Source organism: Camelus dromedarius, chromosome 9 (genome assembly GCF_036321535.1).
Source record: "Camelus dromedarius isolate mCamDro1 chromosome 9, mCamDro1.pat, whole genome shotgun sequence".
Lineage (NCBI taxonomy): Eukaryota > Metazoa > Chordata > Mammalia > Artiodactyla > Camelidae > Camelus > Camelus dromedarius.
The window spans coordinates 7,021,602-7,045,318 of NC_087444.1; the positions used below are offsets into that span (position 1 = coordinate 7,021,602).

Below are 23,717 nucleotides of genomic sequence, written 5' to 3' on the forward strand. Positions count from 1 at the left end.
TTATTATTTAAGATATACTGCTAACTTTGAAACTGATGAATTAAATACAGTCCTTTGTTCTATATTGCCAGATTGCTCCAGAGAAAGATTGTTCCCTATTTCTACTCCTACCAGAAATTTGTAGAGTGCTGGGAACTATTCAATAAAACTTCCTCTGCCATATGATTTGAAGTGCCTAATTTAGCACAATAATTCTCAAATATTTTTGTCTCAGAACCCCTTCATGCTCTTAAGTATCATTGAGTGAGGACCTCATAGACCTACATGTGGAATTCAAATATCAAAAACAGGTTATAGTTCTCAGTATTTACTGCGTTTGAAGTGAAAATTCAGAAATTTGTGTAATATTTATTTATCAAAAAACAATAGACCCCTTTTACATATTAATGTTAATTTAAATAACATTTCGTAAAAAATATTTCCAGAAGAAAAGCATTTATTGAGCTGAGTGGCTTTGTCTTATATTTTTGCAAATATCTTTAATGTCTAGCCTCAGAGAAGATAGCAGGGTTCTCTTATCTGGGTCTGGGTTGAATCTGTTGCAACAGCACATGCTATGTAGCGTCTGGAAAACTCTACTGTATGTTGAAAGAGAATGAGAAGGAAAAGGGCAAATACTATTTGTATGGTATTATAAAAATACCTTTGATCCTTTGGACTTTGGAAAAGCCTCATGGACCCAAGGGTTCCCCAACACACACTTGCAGGACATCTTCTTTAGCCTATAATAAAAGTGGTTTAAAGCAGTGTTTAAGAATGCGGGCTCTGGGAGCCAGACTGCCTAGATGCAAATCAAGTCTGAGTTGCAAATCAACTGAGCTGGGTGGCTTCCGGCAAGTTATTTGCACTCTACCAAGCCTCATCTGTAAAAGGGAGCTAATAACAGTGCCTACTCCACAGAGTTGTGGTGAGAAGGAAAGGAATTAATGCCATTAATTACATAAAACATACCTGGGTTAATTTTGTATGTGTGTGTGCTAGCTGGATATTTGAGTATGATTCTGTATTTTCCTTTCTTTCCCCTGGATCTGTCTATTTACATAGCAGTCCCATGCTGCTGAAATAATTATAGCATTAAGATGTTTTAATATCTGGTAGGGCACAGCCTTTATTAATCTTCATTTTCTGAATATCTTGGCTGATAACAGCATGTTTCCTCCTTCAGATCATTTTGCCAAGTTCTGATAATATTGAGAGTTGATCAGAATTACATAATAATTAAAATTAATTTGGCTGGATTTCACATCACTACAATTTTAAGCTTTTAAAATCTGAAATAGGGTATCATTTCCATTTACTTATGTAGACACTTGGAAATTTCAGTAATTTGTAAATAACTCAAGCACCAGAGTTGCAAGGTAATCACAGAAAAGTAACATGAAAAGATTTCCATTTTTAAAACTGAGAAATGAAACTTCATCTTAGAAAAGGCTTATTAAATCGAATAAAGCCTCTAATAAAAATGGTTTTTATAAACATTAAAATAAAAAAATGCTCAACGCTTTGGTGGGACTGGATGCTCAGCTGCATGCTAGGCAGTGTTTTAATTTGGGTAGAGAATTCCTCTTTGTGCACTAATCCCACATTTCTATAATGAAAACTTTCTTATTACCAGCAATTGGAACAGATTTTATTTCACACTAATTTTTTTATTTCATCAGATAATCACAATTAACATTACATATAAATCCGCTATGTTTCTAGTCTTACCTGATCACAAGACCAGCGGAGAATGACATTGTTAACTGCATATGAGGTCAGCAGAAGTTGGAGAGTTGTCATCAATGTAGAAAACAGCCCAGAACCATCTGAATTAGAATAAAACTAAATCAGAATATGCAAGGGAGAGTTCAACCTATAGGATGCAGACATACAATTTTCCATGGATATGTATATGTAAACACTGTCTATTTTAAGTACACATTTGTTGACTGTCTGCCATGTTTCCAGTAAAGATCAGTTGATATACGTGTCTCCCCCTTGAGCTCTGAATGGTTAAGTCAGTTGCTAGAGATAAATTAGACAGCTATGAAGTAACAGAGACCAATTTGAACCTAAATCTATCTGACTTCAAAGGCTGTGCATATCTTAATTACGTGCAATCTTTCTCCAGGGGGAGCTGGAGGCTCTTTGAGACTGCCAATATCCGAGAATAAGGAGGGGCTGTTCACAAGTGGTTACTCCTGTGTGACCCTTTAAAAACCCCTTCATTTCTGGGGTTCCCTCAGTCCTGAAAAAGCTCCTTCATGCCCACTTTAAAGCTCTCCACTTACTGCCGGTAGAGCCAGGATGGTGGTCAACATTTCCTCTCGTTACTTCTCAAAACACGTTTCCCATCAGTCCTCATGGCTACTCCCACAACCCCTCCCCTTTTCTTTTTTCCCTACTACTTATGCTTTCATTCAGGTCTTGATTCACTCGTACACAAGGACCTGCTGAGTGCCGACCACGTGCCTGCCTGCAGTTAGAAGTGTCCGTTACTTTTCCACACGCCCCTCTTCCTTGGTCTCCTCTTACTAGAGGCACATTTTTACTCTAAGGCCCTGCGGTTTACGGGTGATCTGAATCAATCAGCTGCAGGGAAGCAGAGGTGACACTCTTGCCTGGCACAGTCCCATGAGGGCTTAAAACATCGGCTTCTTTTAAATTATTCTGTTTAGTGACCTTGGTAAAAACTTTTTTTCTCTGACTTCAGATGACTTTTTTGGATTCTTGTGAGCGTATTTAACTGTTTGCTAAGGTTGGGTATCGATTAACCTCATCAATGCTGGGTCACCTCCCCGTCCTGCAGCCTCCACTGGGGCAGGCACGCTTGCACTGTGTTAAACCGCGAGCCACCTCAGGGAGACTCCTCCTGCAAGATGAGCAGTAACATTGCACAATTATTCAGAGCTTATCATTTCATTCTTCTCTATCAGGACAATCTGAATCATTTGTTCCACTATTAAACAGTACTCTTTAAACAGTAACCTCTTTGTGGAAAAGAAATAAAAACGGTTTTCACAGAACTTTTCCCAGAACTTTTCCTTCCATAATGCAAAGTAGTACAGGTTAAAATCTAACCCTTTTCACAGATGATAAAAATCCATTCTTTGACATAATGCCTGCTTCCAATACCTATTAATTTAAGGATGCCATAAGGCATTCACTAGAAATTATGATATCGTATTTACTGCCAATTTTAAAAAAATGTCAAAAACCCTGGACCCCCAGCAGTAGCAAGAAAGTATTGCACTGAGAAAAGTCAGTCTTCTAAAAAGGATCAGGGGAAGTAGTCAATGTCCCCAGACTGCAAATACACATTTGACTTTATGAATACAATGTAGGGTGCGTTTCTATACACTCAAAACAGAAACAGTATGAGAGGATAAAAGGATTTATTCCTAAGAGGTTGAATTAATCATACACTTAACTTTACTGCTCCACTAAACTTGAATAAGGCTCATGGGTTTAATTTTGGAAGGAATATAAATCATTATACTTTTTTTCTGATCACCATGGTAAGGTATTTGTTGGGAACTAGTAGAGATGATTTTTCATGTGTTAAAAAAACCTCTTCAAAGGTGCAAAAATTCAGACAGCGAATGACAAATACCAAACCAATTGTTTGTTATAATATTTAATAGGAAGTTATCTTGGAATTCTGACAAATCCTAACATATTTTGCTGAACATCTAACTATTAAAAGGTAGCATGCTTTGAACTATGCAACACCAACCTTTTATCTGTGTGCCTACAGGCAGAAATAACACCAAGGCCATGACACTTGACCATGGAAACTGTGTCTGAGAAAGTTGTCTGCTGGTGGGAGGGCTTAGGGACCACTGCACGAACACTGATGACGGAGCCGTACACCGTAAGTATTAGGAAAGCCAATTAGCCCGTCCTGCGAGAAGCGAGGACCTCTGGCTTCAGATGGAATCTCTCATCAGCCCTTTTGCCTCCAGGTTAATTCTTGTACTTCTTTTCCCACCAGGGGCTCTAGCCTGGCCAAGGCCTGGGACTGACTGATTTGCTGACTGATATTTACTTAAATGTTTTTGCTAGCAGTGAGTTTATATGAACTTTCTGTTTGGTTCAGAAAATGACCTCGCCTGCATTTTTCCGCAGCTTTATCTCACAGGCCCTCATGCTTCTAATGGACATCCCTGCCCTGCCAGCTCTGACCTCTAGTTAACGTTCGTCCTCTCAGTCTTTGCCTTGTCTGCCTCGATTCCTGAACCACGCAGGATCCTAAGTGCCAGTGTCCACCTCCTCGCCAGCGATAAGCTCTCATTCTGTCCCCTCCTACCATTTCAGCTGCTTCGAGAGTTCCTGGAATCACTTTGGCCTCTGGGTGCTCTGGGGTGTCTTGTAACTTTCCCACTACTGTTCTCAGTCTTGGCAGGTAGGTTGCCAGTTTCTAGGCCCTTCCAGAGCTCACTGGCCCAGCAGGATGACTGGATTAGACTTTGCTTCTGTATTGGACTTTCTTTCCCCTGACTACTTGTATTTAAAACTAAAAGTAGCACTGGGCACTTAAAACGGATGAAGGAACGACTAGCACACATATTGGTAGAAGCCCCAGGATGTATTTGGTTGGTTGGTGATTTGCCTGTTTACAGCAAAAGGCCCACATCTGCCCCCCAACTCTCCCTTCCTAGGACTTAGCAACCTCACTTTGTTCTTCTTTTTGAGTAAAGTGTGAAGATCAAAATAAAATCCACTGTCCCCAGGACCAAAGTAGTCAATAGTAAGTGTTCGATAAATATTTATTATTGTTAGTATCGATTGCCACTTTGGACATCTCTGGAATCAAATAGTCTCATTAAGAGCAAATTCAATCCTATTTAAAACACTAAAAAATTTTGAAAAAGATGTCACCCGATGTCCTAAGCGAGTTTGTTGTTTTTCTTATGGAGAAAAGAGAAAGAAATAACAGAATCGCCTTAAATCTCTTTTAGGATTTTCATGAACTTTCAGGTATAGCAACCTTGAAAATGGTACCGTTATGCTGTAACCTTGGACAAGCCACAAAATGTCTCAAATACTATTTTCTTCATCTGTAAAATATGAGAGATGGAAAGCAGGATTATAAAAAGTCATTTCTCCCTACATCCCACAGGTGTGTGATCTTACACATATAGCTATACTGAAATACACTGTGGTGGCAATTATGCCATATCAAATATATTATTCAAGGATTCATTGCTTTTTATGCAACATAAGTCCAGTTTTTCAGGAATTAATCATTCAGAATGACATTTATGACTTCAAGAATCCTTAATATTGAATGAATACCATTTTGAAATTTATAGAAATCCAACTGATAAAATGCCTTTGATGAGGTTTAAAACTTTAGGATGAATTTTGATATTGCTAAGGAAGTTAAAATAAAATCAAGCACAAGTTATCTGTATTAGGAGAAAATAGTACATTACCTGAATTTTATACAGGTCAAAGATCATAAATAAATACCTGAACTTTTAAAATGTACTCGAGCTGAAAGTTGAAAACCTAATTAATCTGTAAAGTTAAAAATATTTTTATAAATTTGTAAATTGAAACATGACCTATCTTTATAAGAATAAATTGAGTTTTTATTCTTTTTAGTTGAGATACTTGCCCTAACTATATTACTTTTCAAGCTTGAAATGAAATTCTAAAAATGAATGTAAACACATCCCTTGTTATTTTGGTAATTCTTGAATGACAGGGACAATTATCACAGAAAATTATCTCAATATTTAGGTTGTGTTCTGACCAAAGACTTCCTTTAGAATTTAACATAATTCAGTAGTGTTTTACATGAAACAGCACAGAACAAAGGGTTCCACTCCACTGTTTAGCTATTTTACTAATTTAATATGTGTCTTTCATATATCAATTTCTTTCTAAGAACCTAAATTTTACCCTATTAAAACAAATGTGTTGCCTTAGATCAGTGTATCCTAAGCTATGATTCTAAAATAGTCTTCCTCTAGCAACTTCAGGTTGTGTAAGATAACAAAGTATCTATCTCAATTTTTATTTTTAAAAACATCAGTAATATAGCCATTGAAACCTTTCCCTTTAAAATGGAACTGTATTAGAGCCAGGGTACTTGCACACTGGCAGAATGGCTCCATGTTAATGTCTTGGCAGGAAAAACATTGCCTTCTTGATTTCAATACCCAACCTCCCCACGATGTAAATATCCTTCCATAAATTTTTCACCTAATGTTTATACGGAAATTTTATGTTGACATTCTCAGAACTCAATAAAAAAAAAGTTCTATGGAAAAGTCTTGAAATACCATCTAATTATAATTAGTAGTAAATACAGATTACTTGGAAAGTGTCAAGAAAACATCAATAATGTGATTATGCATCTCTAATGTTGCTGGTATTAAGGGAGACCATGGTACTACACACACACAAATGTGGCACCGCATCTTTGTTTCCTTTTCTACAAGCATGTTAATTGTTTGATGATTTCAAAGTGATGGTTTCCATATTCCTAACATAATAGTTTTTTTAATCATATGTAGGCATTTTTTTTCTTTTTTCTTTCTTTCTGTTCTACCTCTGATGAAGAATTTGGAGTTGACCAACAACACCTTATATTTTTCCTTTTAAAGTAAAAGGAATGCTTCCTGACTAGATTTATTTATTTATATTTTGCACAGAATGTCTGAATGGATTCTGTTAAGCTAGAGATTCCCATATACAAATTTTTATCACGTTTTAATTAACATATACATATAATAAGACACTTGTTAAAGACAGAAAGTATAAGGAAACAAACATCAGATGGAAGAGTGACTAATCACCAATAAGGTCTTTTCCAGTTCACTTAACAGTAATTATTTTTAATAAAAGGTATGGAATACGCTTGAAATAGGATAATTAGGAATGCCAATAGTGAAGGGGAAAAAAAGCATGGGGGAGAACTTCATATTTATTCAGAGGAGAAGTGCCACTTCATTGCATACACATTCTCAACATGACGGATCACTGATGATACTGAGCTTGGTCATCTGGTTGAGGTCGTGTTTGCTAGGTTTCTCTCTTGTAAAGTTATATTTTCTTCTTTTCTATACAGTACTCATTAGAAGCAGGTCTTTAAGTGATGGAGAATTAAGCACCACTTTCTTGAAGGGGGAGTAATAAATTACTTGGCATTCTTCTGTGCAAAAGATGTGTCTCTTCTCCCCATAGGAGGTAAAATTTTAAGTCTTCCCACGTGTACCCAAAATATATTTATTCTGCTCTCACTCAATTGATTGTTTTATTTGCTACAGAAACCTGAGTTGAATTAACTGTCTCTCAATTTCGAAAACATTGCTTTCCAGTAAGAAATCTAACAGCATTCATGTTCCCATTCCTTCTGTACATTCATTCTGGAAGCCACTGGGATCTTCCTTGCAGTCTTGGTGAGTTGAACTGTTGCCATGCTGTACCTTTTTTGGACGGTGGGAGTGACATGCAATGATATCTTTCAATCTGGTGGCTTTTGATCTTCACCTCTGGAGAATTTCCCTCTGTTATTCATTTGGTGGTGCCCCCCGTCACTCCTCACTTTCTCTTGTCTACCTTTCTGGAGTCCCTCTTGGTCAAGGTGCTGGCAGACTGTTTTTTTCTCTGATGTTCCCCTTTTTTTGTCATTTCCTTTGTCTTTCTGAGAAAATTACTTAACTTTATTTCCCCTTTCCTTTTAAAATTTTGGTTTGTCTATCTCATGTTTTCTGATTATTATTCATGGCATCATATTCTTTGCTGGAAGTGATAATTTCTCTCATCTATCTGATACCATGGTGTATTGTAATCTTTATTTAAAATGTTTAGCTTTTCCTGTCTCATCTCTATTTTCCTGTCCGACCTCTATCAAGTCATGAAAACTGTTCATGTGGATCTTGACACTATAACAAGTAGCTAAATTACCAAAATTTTACAATGATAAAAATCAAATAAATGCAATATTATATTTGAAATGCCTGTTTATATCATATACTTCTCTGTTATAATTATTGTAAAGTAGGCAGGATGGAAATTTTTTTCTATAGAACAAATCTGAAGCTTTATTTATAAATTATGAATACTATTAAGTTTGCATTAAAACTAATTCTATAAAAATATTTAATAATAAATTGGTCTGAAATATTTCACCCCACGTAACTTCATCCTATACTAGCAAAATTTTTTTAAAGTAAAGATTTTTAAAACATCTCAGAATACATTTTATTATGAATCGAATTTGTGGCTCAGTACATTTTATAAAGGTTGAGCATCCTGCAGCTCTTTCTAATGTTGTTAAACTCTAATGGTTACATTATTTTTAAGTCACATTATAACATTTACATATTTCTTAAAATGCATGTGGAATGTGAGATGTTTTTAAATTATTTGATTTAACAACCATTTGTTAAGCAGTAATTATATGCCAGGAATTCTTCTAGCACCAGAGATATAACAGTAAAGAAGGCGGATACCCTGAGCTCACATTCTTGGAGTGGGAAGTGGAGATAACAGTAAACAAGCAAACATAAATAGGATCATTATAATAAAAACACATGAAGGAAATACATAAAGGGATCTGATAGAGAATTATCTGGCTGCTGGAGTAGGAAGCATTACTTTTCAGGTAGGTGACATTTATCCAATTCTTCAGGTTTTTTGAAAGGGTGTGGGACCCACTGTTGTTTCAATCGTTCTTTCAAATTACTGCAATAGCACAGAGAAGGCACAGTGGCCAGGCAACTGTAGCACACGGGACAGTCAGGGTGGTCAGCCCTTGGCGGAGACTCAACACAGGGTGCAGACACCTTTTGGGATGCCTGCTCAGTTCAAGGTCATCTCCTGCATTGCCCTTCTCCCTGTTCCCAGGATTTGGCCCCCACAGTCATCCTTGTAAAGCAAGACCCTACTGCCCTGGGCATATTTGCTTAAACCAGGTCAGGACGAAGACCATTGTATTGAGTTCTTCCCCCAGTGTGGCTGGAAATGGACTATGAGCTGTGGGTGGTCAACTCTGACCTACCTTGTGGAAACCAATTTAGTAAGACAGAAGAATGCAGCAGATGTGCTGAGAGGAGCATCAATACTGGAGAAAGTTCTCACTCGCTTACTGGGTCCCAGTTGCCTTCAGGTGCTTTTCCAGCACTGCTGCCACATTCCAACCCAAAGCCTCACCGGGAAAGAACATTTTAAACAATGAAGTCTAGTTCCCACAGGTTTCTTTTATCAAAGGAAACTATGTCAGACACAGTAAAAACAAAACCAAGAAATCATCTAATTCCAGCTACACAACATTGACTGTTAAAAGGCTCTAACAGAGATCTACGAGCTTTTGGTTTAAAGGAGATTAATGTTAAAAACGTTCAAAATTGAACCTTCCCTCTTGAATTAATCTGAATATATGAAGGAGAATTGAAAGAGGCATGATTTCTCACTATGTGATTCCATCTTATTTAAGACCATGTTAGCGCATCTTCCAAAATCATTTCGAGGACTACCTTTGGGACAACATCTCACACTTTAGCAAAGGGAGTCTACAGAATGTTGGTGGTGGAGAGAACAAATGGAGAGGAAAGAAGATTTCAAATATTTAAGGCCTGTGGGGCCCACCCACGTGGTTGTTAAAAATGCAGTAGAGATTACTTACACTATTTGAGAGTTAGGAAATGGGTCAGGCCTTAGAGGAGAAGTCGGGTTGTTAAGGGGGAGAGGAATGCAGTTTATGCAAAGGAAACTGCTCTGGCAGAGACGTGCTGCAGATGCCCCCCAAAATGTTTGTTTCCTGGGGCACTGGGGCAGGAGTCAAGAAGACCACAAGCGCCGGACCAAAAGGAGAGGGTATTTGGAAGAAGTAAAAATCCATTTAATTAGAGAGGGTGTCAGTTCACACTGATTCTACCAAATTCAGCATTATTTTCTTCTAAAATCTGCTCCCCTCCTCCCTTTCTTCTTTCCAGGAACCGCGCCACTTCCTGGTTGTGAATTTCTCTGGCTGCAGGACCAGAAATGGTGATGAGTTTCTGCGGCAGTGAATTTGTTGCTGCCTTCCAGGCAGCTGCATGGACCTGGTGACTGAGCATGTTCCCCGTCCTGAGTAACCTACAAAACATCTTTGTGCTAAACTGGTTGGTGACCCATCGTTAGCAAGTTTACAGGCCTTCGTCAAATCCTCTTGTGTACTCATGCCATTTCTGGTTTTATCTATTTTTTTTTTAATAATACCATACTTTTCTATTTGCCTCTTTCTTTTCTTTTTCTTTTAATCTTTTTTCTTAAATTTTGCTATTGATCTTTAATCTTCTTAATTATAATTCTTTGTAAGCCACCTTAAACATTTTTGAAAAACTGTGTTTGTATATAAGATAAAGAAATAAAACAGACTTCAAATTCTACTCACTTTCCCAAATCAGAATCTGTAGTCGCTTCTGTTATCAACTTTTTTTCTGTATCCCTGTATCTAATTAAACAATAAATGTTACCTACTGTAGTCTCTCTCAACATCTTTCCAATCTGTCTTTTTACACTAATTCATAGCTACTGCTTTCATTATGTGTTTAGGTTTCTTAAATAAATTGATAAAGGGCCTCCTAGCTGGTCAGATGGCCTCTAGTTTCTCCTGCTCTAAGCTTTTCTTCAAAGAGCTTCCAGAGTGAACTTCCACAAAATAGCAAAACACACAAAACAACAATTCATTAACATGTTCTCTCCTGCTCAGTGTCACTCAATGGCTCTCCTGCTTTCAGAATCAAGTATAAACTCTCCACCACAGGATATAGGGTGCCTAGCAATTTGCCTTACCCCTCCTTCAAACTGCTCCAGCCTCATCTCTCGTAATGAGCTTCTTGAATGCTATGTTTTAGTCCCACTGAGCTATTTGTGATTTCCTACCGTACCATGCACTGTCAACTTTCTCTGATTGGACCACTCTTCCTAAGCTGTGCAGTCAGAGCAAACTGTCCTTGAATTAGCAAAGTGTCAGATAGCTCTTGTTTAATTAATGAATATTGGCTAGTAGCCCAGGTCTATGAGCAAGACCATCTTAGGAGGTTGGTGTCAAAATAGATGAGTTACACCTTGTCCAGGGAGCTAGAAAGAGCTAAGAGAGAAACGGCCTGAGGCAAGAGAGTTACTGCACATCTATAAAGAATGCCTTCCTTCTCACCATTTACCATCATATATCTTAGCTTATTGGCAGGTAGCCTAGTGGTTATGTGACCAACAATGTAAGTGATTGGAACTTCTGGTCAAATGGGTACTATGACTTATTTACTCTCAGGATGCTTTTCATTTTTTTTTCATGAAGGTAGAATAAAAAAATCTTAATTTCTGACACACTGCAATCCCTAACTTCTAAAGAGAATCTGTACAAAGTGAAAAAAACAAAAATAGTGGACCTATTTGCTCCAATCTGGGATGCTATACCCACCAGACCTCAAAATATATAAAGGATGTTTACTATGTAGAATGAAGCTCAAAATTCCATGTTTTAAAAATTCTATATTTTAAAATTCTGTGACATGATTTTTTATAACAACTTATCAATTATTAACATTCAATTTCCTCTTTGTATTTTGGCATGGAAGACCAACATCAAATTTCCTTGAGAGAATATATAGATTCTTAAGCATAGTGTTATCAGTGGCAAAAAAAAAAAAAAAAAAAAAAGAGAACAGTAATTACTTGGAAACAAGAAACTGCTCCTTCCACAAAGGAGCGGATGTTGGACTTAAGCGATGGACTCCATTTGAGAAAAGTGTACCCATTAAAAAATCAATACTTTTAGCTCTAGGGGGTCACAGAAAATGTTTTTAGATCCTGCCCCCCCCCCCCCCAAAAAAAAAGAGTAGGGAGCATTTCACCAGGCAAACACTTTAGGCTTCAGATTTGTCAGAATTTCAAGCTTAAGAAGATGCAAAAAAGTAAGTATTGATTGACAAAGGATTTACAGAATCAAAATTTCATAAAAATGGTGACTAGAGAAATAAGCTCCTCCATCACATTAAGGGTGGGATTGCCTAAGTCAGAATGGAGGACGCAAATTGTTTAGAAATGTATTTTTCTTTATATATCAAAAGACTAAGTTAGAAGATAAATGAACTTAGTTTCCCCAGTAATACAGCCGGAATGAGCTCTTAATACTTACCGGCACTGATTTTAGGTTTCTGAGTTTTCAAGGGGGCAGCCTTGCCATTTTTGAGGGTAATAGAAACTGCTAGAGGTTTATCTGTCATCCCAGCGGCATATTTGATAATTCAGTTCAAAATCAATGACAGTTCACCATTCCCCACAGGGCTTCAATGTTTCTATTTGAAATCTATGGAAGACTGAGCCAACTACAAACAGTAAATTTTATTTTGGACCTCCAGCTGGGGTAATTTTGTGGTAAACTAAAGAACGAAAAGTCCAATTCTTCTAAAGCACAATCAAAATATCCTGACTTTAGGAACAGAAAATCACCAATGAAAATGACCTATTTGGAGTCAGTTAAATGTATTTTTTTTTTTTTTTTTGTGCATCTGCATCACTTCATCATATATCAACAGATCTATCCCTCACAATAAAATAGAAAGGAACTTTCCACATTCTCCCATCCCACTATGTTATGAGTTATAGGAATAAAAACCAAACAGAACACAGATGTGAACTCTGCTGAGACAGTTGGGTCACAGAGGCAAGGTAGTGTGAGGAAATGACACAGAGTATCGGCTAGCGTGCGGGATTATTTTATTCTGATTGGACACCTGCACAACTGATTTGATCGTGAAATATGAAAGGGGTTATTAGCAACACTAATGATATCTTTTGCTTGTGAGTTAAAAAAAAAAAGCAAAACTGAAAGTAGCTGATGTTTTTATTATATGAAACAATTAGCCTGGCTACGGGAAACAAAGGAAAGTGCTAGGTGGGTGTGGCTGTTTCAGTTACATGCAAAACGCCTTATTCAATCTGTGCATTTAATTTCTACTCTGAAATTACCAAAGAGATTCAGGGCCTTCAGTTCTTTTTTTTTTTCCTTTTTCTTTTTCCGTATCCTTTTCTGAACACTTGCAATCTCACAAATTTATATCCTTTCAAACACTTTTTTCTTTTTTTTTGTCTCGCAGGGGATTTTTTTTCTAAGCAGCTAGTAAATATTAGCTTGAGTCCTAAAATCTAAAATCAATTTGATTCCTGATGTGGGTCAATTTTATAAGTCACCTTTGTATTTCTCCTTGACTTTGCTTATCTTTCCTTGAGCTTTTCTCTCTAAATCACTCTTTCTTGGATTGCTTTCCAATAAACTGAGCTCTGTATCATTCTGTTGATATAAAGGGCTGCATTTTGAAGGCAGCAAAATGGCAGTTAGATATTGATTTGCTGTTGCGTTGGAACTTTACCACCACATATCCCACTAATCTCTGACTTCTGGGCCATGATGGATTTCAAATTTGTTGAAGCTGTTGTTCTGAATTATTCAAAAAGTAGCACCAACAAGAGCCAAAGAATCACATAGGATGAATGCACAGTGGGACCTCAGAAATCATCCACTCTAACCCCTCAGTTCTACAGACGAAGAAATGAACCAACAGACAGTAAGTTAAGTACCTAAGGATGCACATTTACTAAGAAGCAATGACACCACTTAAAATTGGGCCTTATGCCATCCTCTGCAGGGAGGAACATCACAGGCGACTTTCCCTACGCTGACTGTGGGCGTGGGTTAGTAATCTTTTATGCTTTCTTTATAAGAGTTAATAAGTGATTTGTTTTTAATAGTTCGTCCTTTATTAAAAGTAAAAATAGAGGAGAGTAGATAAAGAATTAAATATTGGTATTCCCATTACCATATGGAAACCCTGTTGTACTGAAGTCTTAAGAACACTCTCAATTTTAAAATAATGATAGTTTTATATTTTGCTCAGTGTTTTATATAGATGTTCTCACTTAGATCTTAAAACTATCCTATGAAGCCTGTGTAAATATTATCCTTCTATTACATATGAGCAAACAGGGGCTTAGAAAGGTTAACTAACTTGCTTAAGACCACACAGCTATTAAAATTGTGGAGCCACTTAGAAGAGGCAGATGTTAGGTCATCATGATAGTCAGGGTTTTTCCATGAACCTTAATTTTGAGACCATTGCTCAGAGGGTATTATTCAAAGAAATCACAATAATTTTACCTCTTGGAGAATGCTTTTCACTAAACTGCACTCAGTGTTATGGCCTCAGTTTATATATTGCAGAAACTCTGCGTATAGCCAGGCAGTGTAAATCCTGCATAATGTCAGCCAGAGCCATTGGCACAGAAGACATCATAAATGATGCCTGCCAGGGTCATGACCCACACACACATGTGGACACAGACACTGCTGTGTGATACCATTACTACATTTATTATCGAGAAGTTGTCAAGTAGCTCATTATACAATGAAGTGTCACTTTTATGAACTTTTTGGAGATGAATGTTTCCAGAATATCAGGGAAAACTTTTTTTCCTAAAAAAATAAGTTCACATTTTCCTCATGAGAAATTTAGATTAGTGTTCGCTCTATGTGTTTTGCCTGCTATGAACTTCAACTCCAGGACCACAGCTGGAATATCAACAGACCAAACTTTCTTTAATTTTTTCAAAATTCCATCTTTGTATTTCCTGGCCTCTCCTTGAGCCAAAAATGTATAAAAATGCATTTCTATAATGCTTCTTGAAGGTGGTTATCAAAAGCTTCTTGTTCATCTGACTCAGCATCAGGAATTTCATGAACGGTGCCACCTAAACTGTGAAAGTTTCCGATCTGTCTTTGCTGTGGCTTCCCTTTTTAAAAAAATCAAAATGGTTTTAGTTATCCTTATGAGAGTTGGATATATGTCTTCTCTCTAACAAACGAAGACAGGCACCGTTCTTTATACCGACGGCATGGACTATTTCTATAAAATGAAACCTAAGTATACAGCCCGTTCTCTTGTGTAGCCAGCTTCTGTTTCGACTTTGCATGAAGTTCCGCTCATCATGGCAAGTGCCTCTCTCTGGGGTGCTGCTGATTGGCTGGTGCACACCGAGTGTCAGTGCTGCTGCAGACTCTCTCCCCCTGGCCCACTCGACAACCTGACAGTCTGTGTTTGACTAGAGTTACTAGAAAATGCCTCATTTCTGGAAATGTTATGGCCCCATGCTGGCATGTAGAACCTTACTGACAAACCCAGTTGAAAAGTGGTGTGTTTTAAAGATTCTCAGAAACCAGTCGGCCTCCATTCCATGCCTGATTACCCCCTGAGGCATTCCGATCTTGAATTCAGTGTGTCACATTACTTCACTTACAGAACGAGTCTTTAGCCCCCTTTCTAGGAATGATTACTGACTTGCCTGTTTCTGTGGGCTGCTCCTGAGCTCCGGAGCACCCCGTCCAGTGCCTGCCAGATATCTCCATTTGAATGCACCCAAGATGACTCAACTGCATCTACTTCAGTCTGCCATTTATCTTCTTCCCCTTCGTGTATTCCTAATTTTGGTAAATGTGGCATAATTTACATGGTACTCATTCTATTTCCTAGTGCCTGTTTACACTGGCTGACGGAATCATCCATGGAATCTTTACAACGTGTAGACGCTTAGTTCCCACCCAGGCCGACTGAATCAGAATCTCCAGGAATGACATTTATCATGTGTAATTTTTAAAAGCATCACAGCAGTGACGCTGGGGAATTAAGTTTGAGAATCACCGTCTGTCTGTTATCTCTTCTCTCATCCCTTCAATCACCGCATTTAGACCCTCATCACCTCTCCCCTAGATCATTGCTGTAGTTTCCAACTGCATTTCATATATCCTGTTGCAACCCTTTAATACACTTTTATCATTTTTTTTTAAATTTAACAAATATTGATTGAGAGCCTTGATTGTCAATGAGTTTTCCTCCACCATGTGGCTGGGGTCATTTTTCTAAAACACTGGTCTGTTCCTTAAAACCCTGTGACAGTTCTTTCTTCGCCCTCAGGATAAATTCCAAAGTCATTAGTAGAGCAGTGATCTTGCCCCATTTCTTCCACCAACTCCATACAATGCCTCGGCCGAGGGATTTGCTGTTTTCTAAACAGCTAAAAATCTGATGGGATCGTATAATATAACGTTTAAGATCTCATGCATGGAATCACTTAGATCTGTTTTCAAAACACCCCTCTGGTACTAAAATCTGTGTGTCCATGGCAAGATGCTGAACTTCTGAAGTCTGCATTTTCTCCTCTGCAAAAGAGGTATAATAATAACTACCTCATATGGATGTTGAGATGAATAAATTAAATACTTTGTGGACATTCATTACAGAGCGTAAAGTACGCATTCAGGGGTGGTGGCTATTATATATAGGTGGCTATTGTATGCACATGGTTTTTATGCTTATGGTGTATTCTTTCCTTCACTCTCAGCTGAATTATCTATACTCTAAGTATACGTTTCTCCAGGGAGAAAGCCACTCCTCCCAGGAGCCCTGATCCTTTGCTGTCTCAGGAGTCAAGAAACTACAGACTGAAAAGGCTACGACCTGCAGACAAATCTGGTCGCTTCTTTTTGTGAAACAAGCGCGTTAGCGCAGCAGCAGAGCTGACTGCTTGCAGCAGAACCCGTATGACCCACAAAACCAAAAATCTTAACTATCTGACCCTTTTCAGAAAAAGCCTGCTGACCCCAACTCTGTCTTATGATAGCTCCTAGCATCTTGTTCTGCTGTCTCCTCGCGTGTCTCCCTGCAACTGGTGACCTCCTTTAGGTCAGAAACCGTTTTTATCCTTTCTTCAACACTTAGCACATTGCCTGGCAAATAGTAAACTCTCAGCCTATCCTTATTGAGTGAATGAAAGAATTATCTTCCTAAAGGTTTTTTTTTTTTTGGTCAAAATGGCAACAGTGTCTAAACATTCTCTGTGAATTCAAAGTAGTAAGTTCCGAATTTTAATTAGGCCCTACTTATGTGCTAAATTTATAATCCCTAACAAAGATTAATTTCATAAAGAACAGTCTTATGAAATAAATCATAGTATTATTTCCTTTTTTTATATGTACCTCTGATTTAGAGGTACAAAGACCTCAAGTAACTTGACCAAGGTCCCAGGATTAGGAAGTGATAAAGCCAGGCAGTCTGACCCAGAGCCATCTCAATTACTAAGTTGTAAAGCCTTCTAGTAGTAAAAATGAGGAGAGAGCTGAAATAAAATAAGGTTTTTGTCTGCTGTGAACCTGAAACTGTTCTAAAAAAAAAAAGTCGATTAAAAAAATAAGGCTTTTGTTTTAATAAGCATTACTTTTAACAAGTTTTAAAACAAATTCAAACTAAAATGTAAAAATTTAGACTAGCTCCTTCCGGACAATCTGTCGTGGCAAAATGCAGGAGAGAACACGCTAAATCATAGTGTTTGCTTGAACCTTAATTATTGTTGTTCTTGTTGTTACTTTTGTGAGGCAAATGCTGGAAAACACTCAAAGAGCCTTATTATTTCTCTATTATATAATGTATCTTAAAAGCCAGACTATTGATTATGCTCACAACTAAAAGTGAATAGTAAGAATACACGATAAATGCAACCCTTTAGAAATATGATTCCGTCAGCCCCCGGAATACATCTCACATCTTAGATGAAATATAAAGAAAGAAACATTATTAAATAGAAACCTTCAAGAGTGATGTAAAAATTAATAAATAATTAAAGTGCTATAGCAGGGGAAAATTCAATTACTTTCAAGTACATTGAAAGCATTTGCTTAGACTGATAAAATATGACAAAAAAATAAGATCTTTAAACACAGATAAATTGAGGTCACATGCTGATATAATCTCAGTTTTTGACAATATATCTCAAGTTGCTTTAAGTTTATTAGTTTGTTAATGTTTTAGCTGGAGTTCTCATTCTTTAAGCTTATTTTTCATAGCAATCATCACTATTATAACAACTTTTGTGTAGCCTAAGTCTATCTACACAAAAGGATTATTATACTATTTTCAACTGTTTACAACCAATGGTAAAAATAAAATAAAAACTGTAAGGATATATCAAGTATTTATAGAAATAACAAGTTTTTCTGGAAACCTTACCTTTCTGCATATTAAGTAGAAATTATTAAACAGAAATGATAAGTTTAATTTTCCACTAGAAAATAATGGACAAAGATGGTAGGTCTTCAGATGTGCAGAAAATTCAATCATTTCTAAACGCTTCAACAAATATTCAAATGACTTGTCTCACACAAGTGGAGGGGAAAATACCAAGCTTGGCCCTTTGGTCCTGCATGTTGGCCACCCTGGCTTCTATGCAGATGAAGTATAGTCTCAGAATAAAGTTACGTGAATGCAGTAGAATTATATTCTCATTCCCTCCTCAAAGAATAGGAGTCAAGGAACAAATGAAAGAAAAAAAAAGAAAAATATTTTCTTTGCAAAGAAATGAGAGAGTAAGCTTTGTATTTATGTAGAATTTCCTCTCTCTCCTCTTTTTTTTCCCCCAAGATGAAAGCTTAGAGGGTTAACTCTTTTCTTTTAAAACAGGAATTGTTAAAAAAAAAAAAAAAAAAGAGTTTAATTTTCCATCAGAAAATAACCATCAGTTCTATATACATGCTCATGTCATTAGTGAATGAATACATTTCTTTGCCTTCCTTTCCAATCTGTATGCCTCTTTTTTGTTTTCTTGTATATAGCACTGCTTAGATACAGTAATAAAGTTATAAATGTTTTAATAACACCATCAACTTTCTGGACTATGTATATGTAAAATTACATTATTACATAATAAATATATAACTTGATAAATATAATTATATATAAATAATCCACCCAATAACAGCTAAATATGAATTATTTTAATGGGTCATGGAATATTCATCGAGATAAACCATATTCATGCTCATTCATAAAACAAGTCACAGCAATTTCAAAAAGAATGAAATCATAGAGCATTTTTTTTAACTACAACAAATTTAAGTTAAAAATTAGTAACAGAAAGCTTCCTAGAAAACCTAAAACATTTGGAGATTAATTAATACATTTCTAAATAATTTGTTGATCAAAGAAGAAATAAAAAAGGAAATTAGAATATATCTTGAAATAAATTAACTAAATGAAAATACATGAATAACCGTGAGACGCAGTTAAATCAGTAATTCGAGAGCAGCATATAACTATAAATGTTGACATTATAAAAAGATTTAAAATGGAGTTTCTAAGCTAAGCTTCCACCTTAAGAATCTAAAAAAAAAATAAAATAAATAAAATAAAATAAAATAAAATAAAATAAAATAAAAACCTGAAAACAAAATGGAGAAGAGATAAAGAATTTTTTAAAAAAATAGCAAAACCACATGTTCGTCTTTTGAAGATATAAATCAGATTGGTAAAACCTTACTAGACTGATGAAGGAAAAAAAGAGAAAGAGAGTACATATCACCATTTGAGGAATATGAGGGGAGCTGTCATTACAGGTCACAGAGACATTAGAAGGGCAGTAAGGAAAAACCTCATACCAATAAATTCAACAACTTAGGTGAACATAAAATTCCCTTTGAAGATAAAATTACCAAGACTACCTCAAAAAGAAACTGAAAATCTGAACAGGTCCATCACTGTTAGAGAAGTGGTGGTGTGATATAAAAGCTTCCTGCAAAAGAACTCTCAGCCCAGATGGTCTCACTGGTGAATACCAAATCTTTCAGAAATAAAGAATACTAAATCCTAACTCTTTCAGAAAATAGGGGGCGCACTGCCCTGATACCAAAACTAAACACAACAAGGGACAGAGAAAGGGAAAAAGAATAGCATACCGATGTATTACATGAACAACAAGGAAAAAAAAGAAAAATTAGCAGTCATATTCAGCAATACTTATAAAGTATAAGAAATATTGACCAAGTAGAATTTATCTCAGAAATAGTGTTTAATCCCAAGATTGGTTTAGTATTTAAACATCAATCATAAGTCACCATTTTAACAGAATAAGGAGAAAATACATAGAACCTTCTCAATAGATGCAGAAAATCATTGAACAAAATTTGGCGTCCACTGATGATGAGCTCTTGGGAAAAAGAGAGGAAAAAGATGGAGCCTCTTCAACTGGACATGGGGTTCTATGTAAAATCTTTCTCTAACCTCCCAATTAATAGTGAAACATTGGATTCTCCCCCTTAATATTAGGAACAAAGAAGTCCTATTTAGTGCAATATGGAAGAAGGCAAAGAAGAGGCATATAAATTGGAAAGGAAGGTGTAGAAATCTCTTTATTTTTGTAAGGTCACAGTATACTAGGCCTAACATACAAAATGCATTGCATTTCTGCATTACTGATAAAAAATTGGAAATTAAAATTTTAAAAATACCATTTACACATTATCAGAAAACACAAATACCTTCTGGGTAACAATATTTTCAAGATCTACATAATCACAGCTGTAAAACATGGCTGAGAAGAGAAGGAAATAAATGAAGAGGTACATTATATTCAAAGATTGGAAGACTCAGTATTTTAAAATGTCAAGTCTCCCCAAATTGACCAAGAGATTTAACACAATCTTGACCAAAATCCCAGCAAGCTTTTTTTAAACAGAAATTGACAAGATGCTGCTAAAGTTTATACTGGAATCCAAAGAATCTATATAGGTGAAACAATTTTGAAAAAGCAGAAAATATTTGGAGGCGTTCCAACACCTTATTTCAACATTCCCTCTACAACAATCAAGACGGCACAATATTGGTGTAAACACAGATATATAAACCAATAGAATTGAGTTGACCATCCATACATATATCTAAAGATATAAGGTCAATTAATTTTGTTTAAAGATGAAAAGGTAATTTATGGGTAATAGATACTGGTTTCAATTAATGGGCCTGGAAAAATTTCATATTCACATGAAAGAAAATGAACTTGATATTGATGAAACTTACCTCCCTCCACATTCAAAAAAATAATTCAAAAAAGATTCATTGTTCATGAACATAAAAGCCAATAGTATAAAACACCCAGAAGGAAACAGGGTAAAATTGTCATTATGTTGGCTAAGATTCCTCAGCTAAAGCAAATAAATACACTTTAAAAAACTGATAAATTGATCTTAATCAAAATGAAAAACTTCTCTTCAAAAGATATGGTTTAAAAAATGAGAAGGTGAACCACAAACTGGCAAAAAGTTGTACATTTATCTGACAAAAGGCTTCTGTCCAAAAGATGACTGATGACGATGAATAAGACGGACAACAGATACAGATACAGGTGCAGCTATAAACTCCTACAACCCTGTAACAAACAACTAAATTTGTTTAAGTGAGCAAAGGATTGGAAATTCAGAATAGACGTCAGAATGGCCAATGAGTAAAGACGCTCAACATCCTTCATCACCAGAGAAACACAAATTAAAACTCTAATAAGATAGCATTATAGACTCACTAAAATGGCAAAAATGTAAATGATAATACCAAGTGTTAGAAAGAATGTAGAGCAACTAGAACTCTCACTAGTGACAAGGATGCAAAATTGGAGAGAGAGTTTGCTCTAGCCAGCAATCTCTCACAAAGTTTGACCCAGAGATTCCCCTTTTAAGTATTTACCCTAAAGTATGGAGAAGATATAGACATATAAAAATTTGTACACCAATGTCCATAGTAATTTAATTCAAATGTCAAAAACTAAAATAACTCCAATATTCACTCATAGGTATACTAATAAATTGTATTTTTACAATGGAATACCGCTAAGCAATAAAATATAATAGACCGCAGATACAAAAACATGATCGAATCTGGGAACAAAAGGGCACACGGTGTACAATTCCATGGATGAGAAACTCGACAAGCACTGCATCTGATACACAGCAACACAAGCAGATCAGCGGCCTCCAGGTACTAAGGATGGGCGTGGGGATCACTGAGGTGGGGCTCAAGGGAATATTTGCGGTGATGGAAACGTTTTTATCTTAATTGTGGAGGCAGTTACACAGGCGTATAAATTTGTCAAAGCACATTGAAGTGTACATTTTAAATGGGCTGCATTTTATCATGTGTAAATTGTATCTCAACAAAGCTGATTTTAAAATAGTGAGTAAGACTTTTCACTCATCAGTACAAACATTTTTGATAATAGGCTATGGAAAAACAGGTATTTTTAAACATATTGCCACCTGAAATGTGTAACATTAAGCCAAGGTATTTTCACATTATTTTTCCAAAAATTAAAAATGTGTATATATATATATATATATATATACCTTCTGATTCAGTCCTTCCACAACAAAGAATTTATACTAGAGTTACACACTCCCACATTCAACATGATATATGCAAAAGGCTTTCATTTCATAACTATTTGTAATAGTAAAAAGAGAAAGAAGTAACTTCAATGTCTGTCAGTAGAAGACTGGTAAAACAAATGAGGCTATATTCATTCAGTGGAATACTATCCAGCTATAAAAATAATGAAAATGTGCATTATATACTGAAGTCGACTAATCTGTAAGATTCACCATTTTAAAAAGCAAGGTGCAGAATTTTTATAGTATACTACCTTTTTGGCTTATAATATATCTGCTTTGCGTGTGCTTAAAGTTCTCAGAAACACAGCTGTTCAGAAAATTGACCCAACTGGGTGATCTGGATAGGAAACACTGTGATTAAAAGTCAGGAGTTGGGGGGAGAGTTTTTAATGTACACTGTTCTAAACCTCCTGACTTTGAACTGTTTAAAAATAAATATAATCGAAAAGCAACACAACTTTAAAAAATGAGAATACCACTTGTAAAGGACTAGATAAAATAGACAAATGGATTATATTAAGAAAGAGATTCATAAATTTTTTCAAATTGATGTTAGAGTAAAGGAGTCATTCAAATCATAAAGGCAGAATTGGCAATTTCATACACAAGGTTAGGCAATTAAAAAAAACCAGACCTGAATGATGTGAGTAATGTTTTCCAATCAAGTACATATCACAAAAAGCAACGTGAAACTGGTTTCAGATAATTTATTGACTTACCCAACAGACGTTTAGGGCAGTGATGAGTTCACCTGTGGCTTGATGCCACCATGACGACTGCATTACCAGGACTTGGTCTCTTCATCTCTTAGTTTTGTTCTGCTTTTCCCTGTGTGTTGGCTTCATTCTCAGACAAGGTCTTTGCCTGAGCTGCAGCAGCTCTAGACATCATATTTCTCTCTCTTCATATCCAGGGAAGTCTGATAATTATAAAATAAATTGAATTTCATCTATCAACTGTAATTTGTGACGTTAATAGACTAAAGAGACAAAATTATGTAATTTTCACAATTGAGGCTAGGAAAGGCATTTGATAAAAGGCAAGCTCTATTCTTCACAAAAGACAGCAAATTAGGAATAAAAAAGAACTATCTTTAACTTAGTAAAAGATATATACCAAAACCCACAGTAAACCTTGTAATTAATTTAAAAAAACATTTGATGCATTCCCTTTAAGATGGGAACTACACAAAAAGCCCCACTAACACTGCTAATGTTTAACCTACTATTGGAAGTTCTGGCAAAGATACAAAGGAAGAAAAAAAATAATGTAAGCATTAGAAGATAAGACATAAAGCTGTCATCATTTGCAGATAATGTGAACATCTACTTATGAGAGATTTGGTTCTCTACACTAACAGTACCCAAACAGAAATCAAGTTTAAGAGGATAACACTCACAATAGCAATAAAAATAATAAAGTGCCTAGGAATTCCTTTAAAAGAATATACAAGACCTCTACGGACAAAGCTTCAAAGCTC

General features: G+C 36.0%; 1 long non-coding RNA gene across 1 annotated transcript in view; it reads right to left on the reverse strand.

The window, feature by feature from the left end:
• Positions 1-23,717, reverse strand: part of LOC116154765 (uncharacterized) — an 84,474-nt gene that overhangs the window by 22,441 nt on the left and 38,316 nt on the right. The window contains exons 3-4 of the long non-coding RNA XR_010382198.1: positions 22,957-23,156; positions 1,711-1,808 (exon numbers count right to left, since the gene is read on the reverse strand). This is a non-coding gene — a long non-coding RNA (uncharacterized LOC116154765). The remainder of the gene's footprint in view (positions 1-1,710; positions 1,809-22,956; positions 23,157-23,717) is intronic.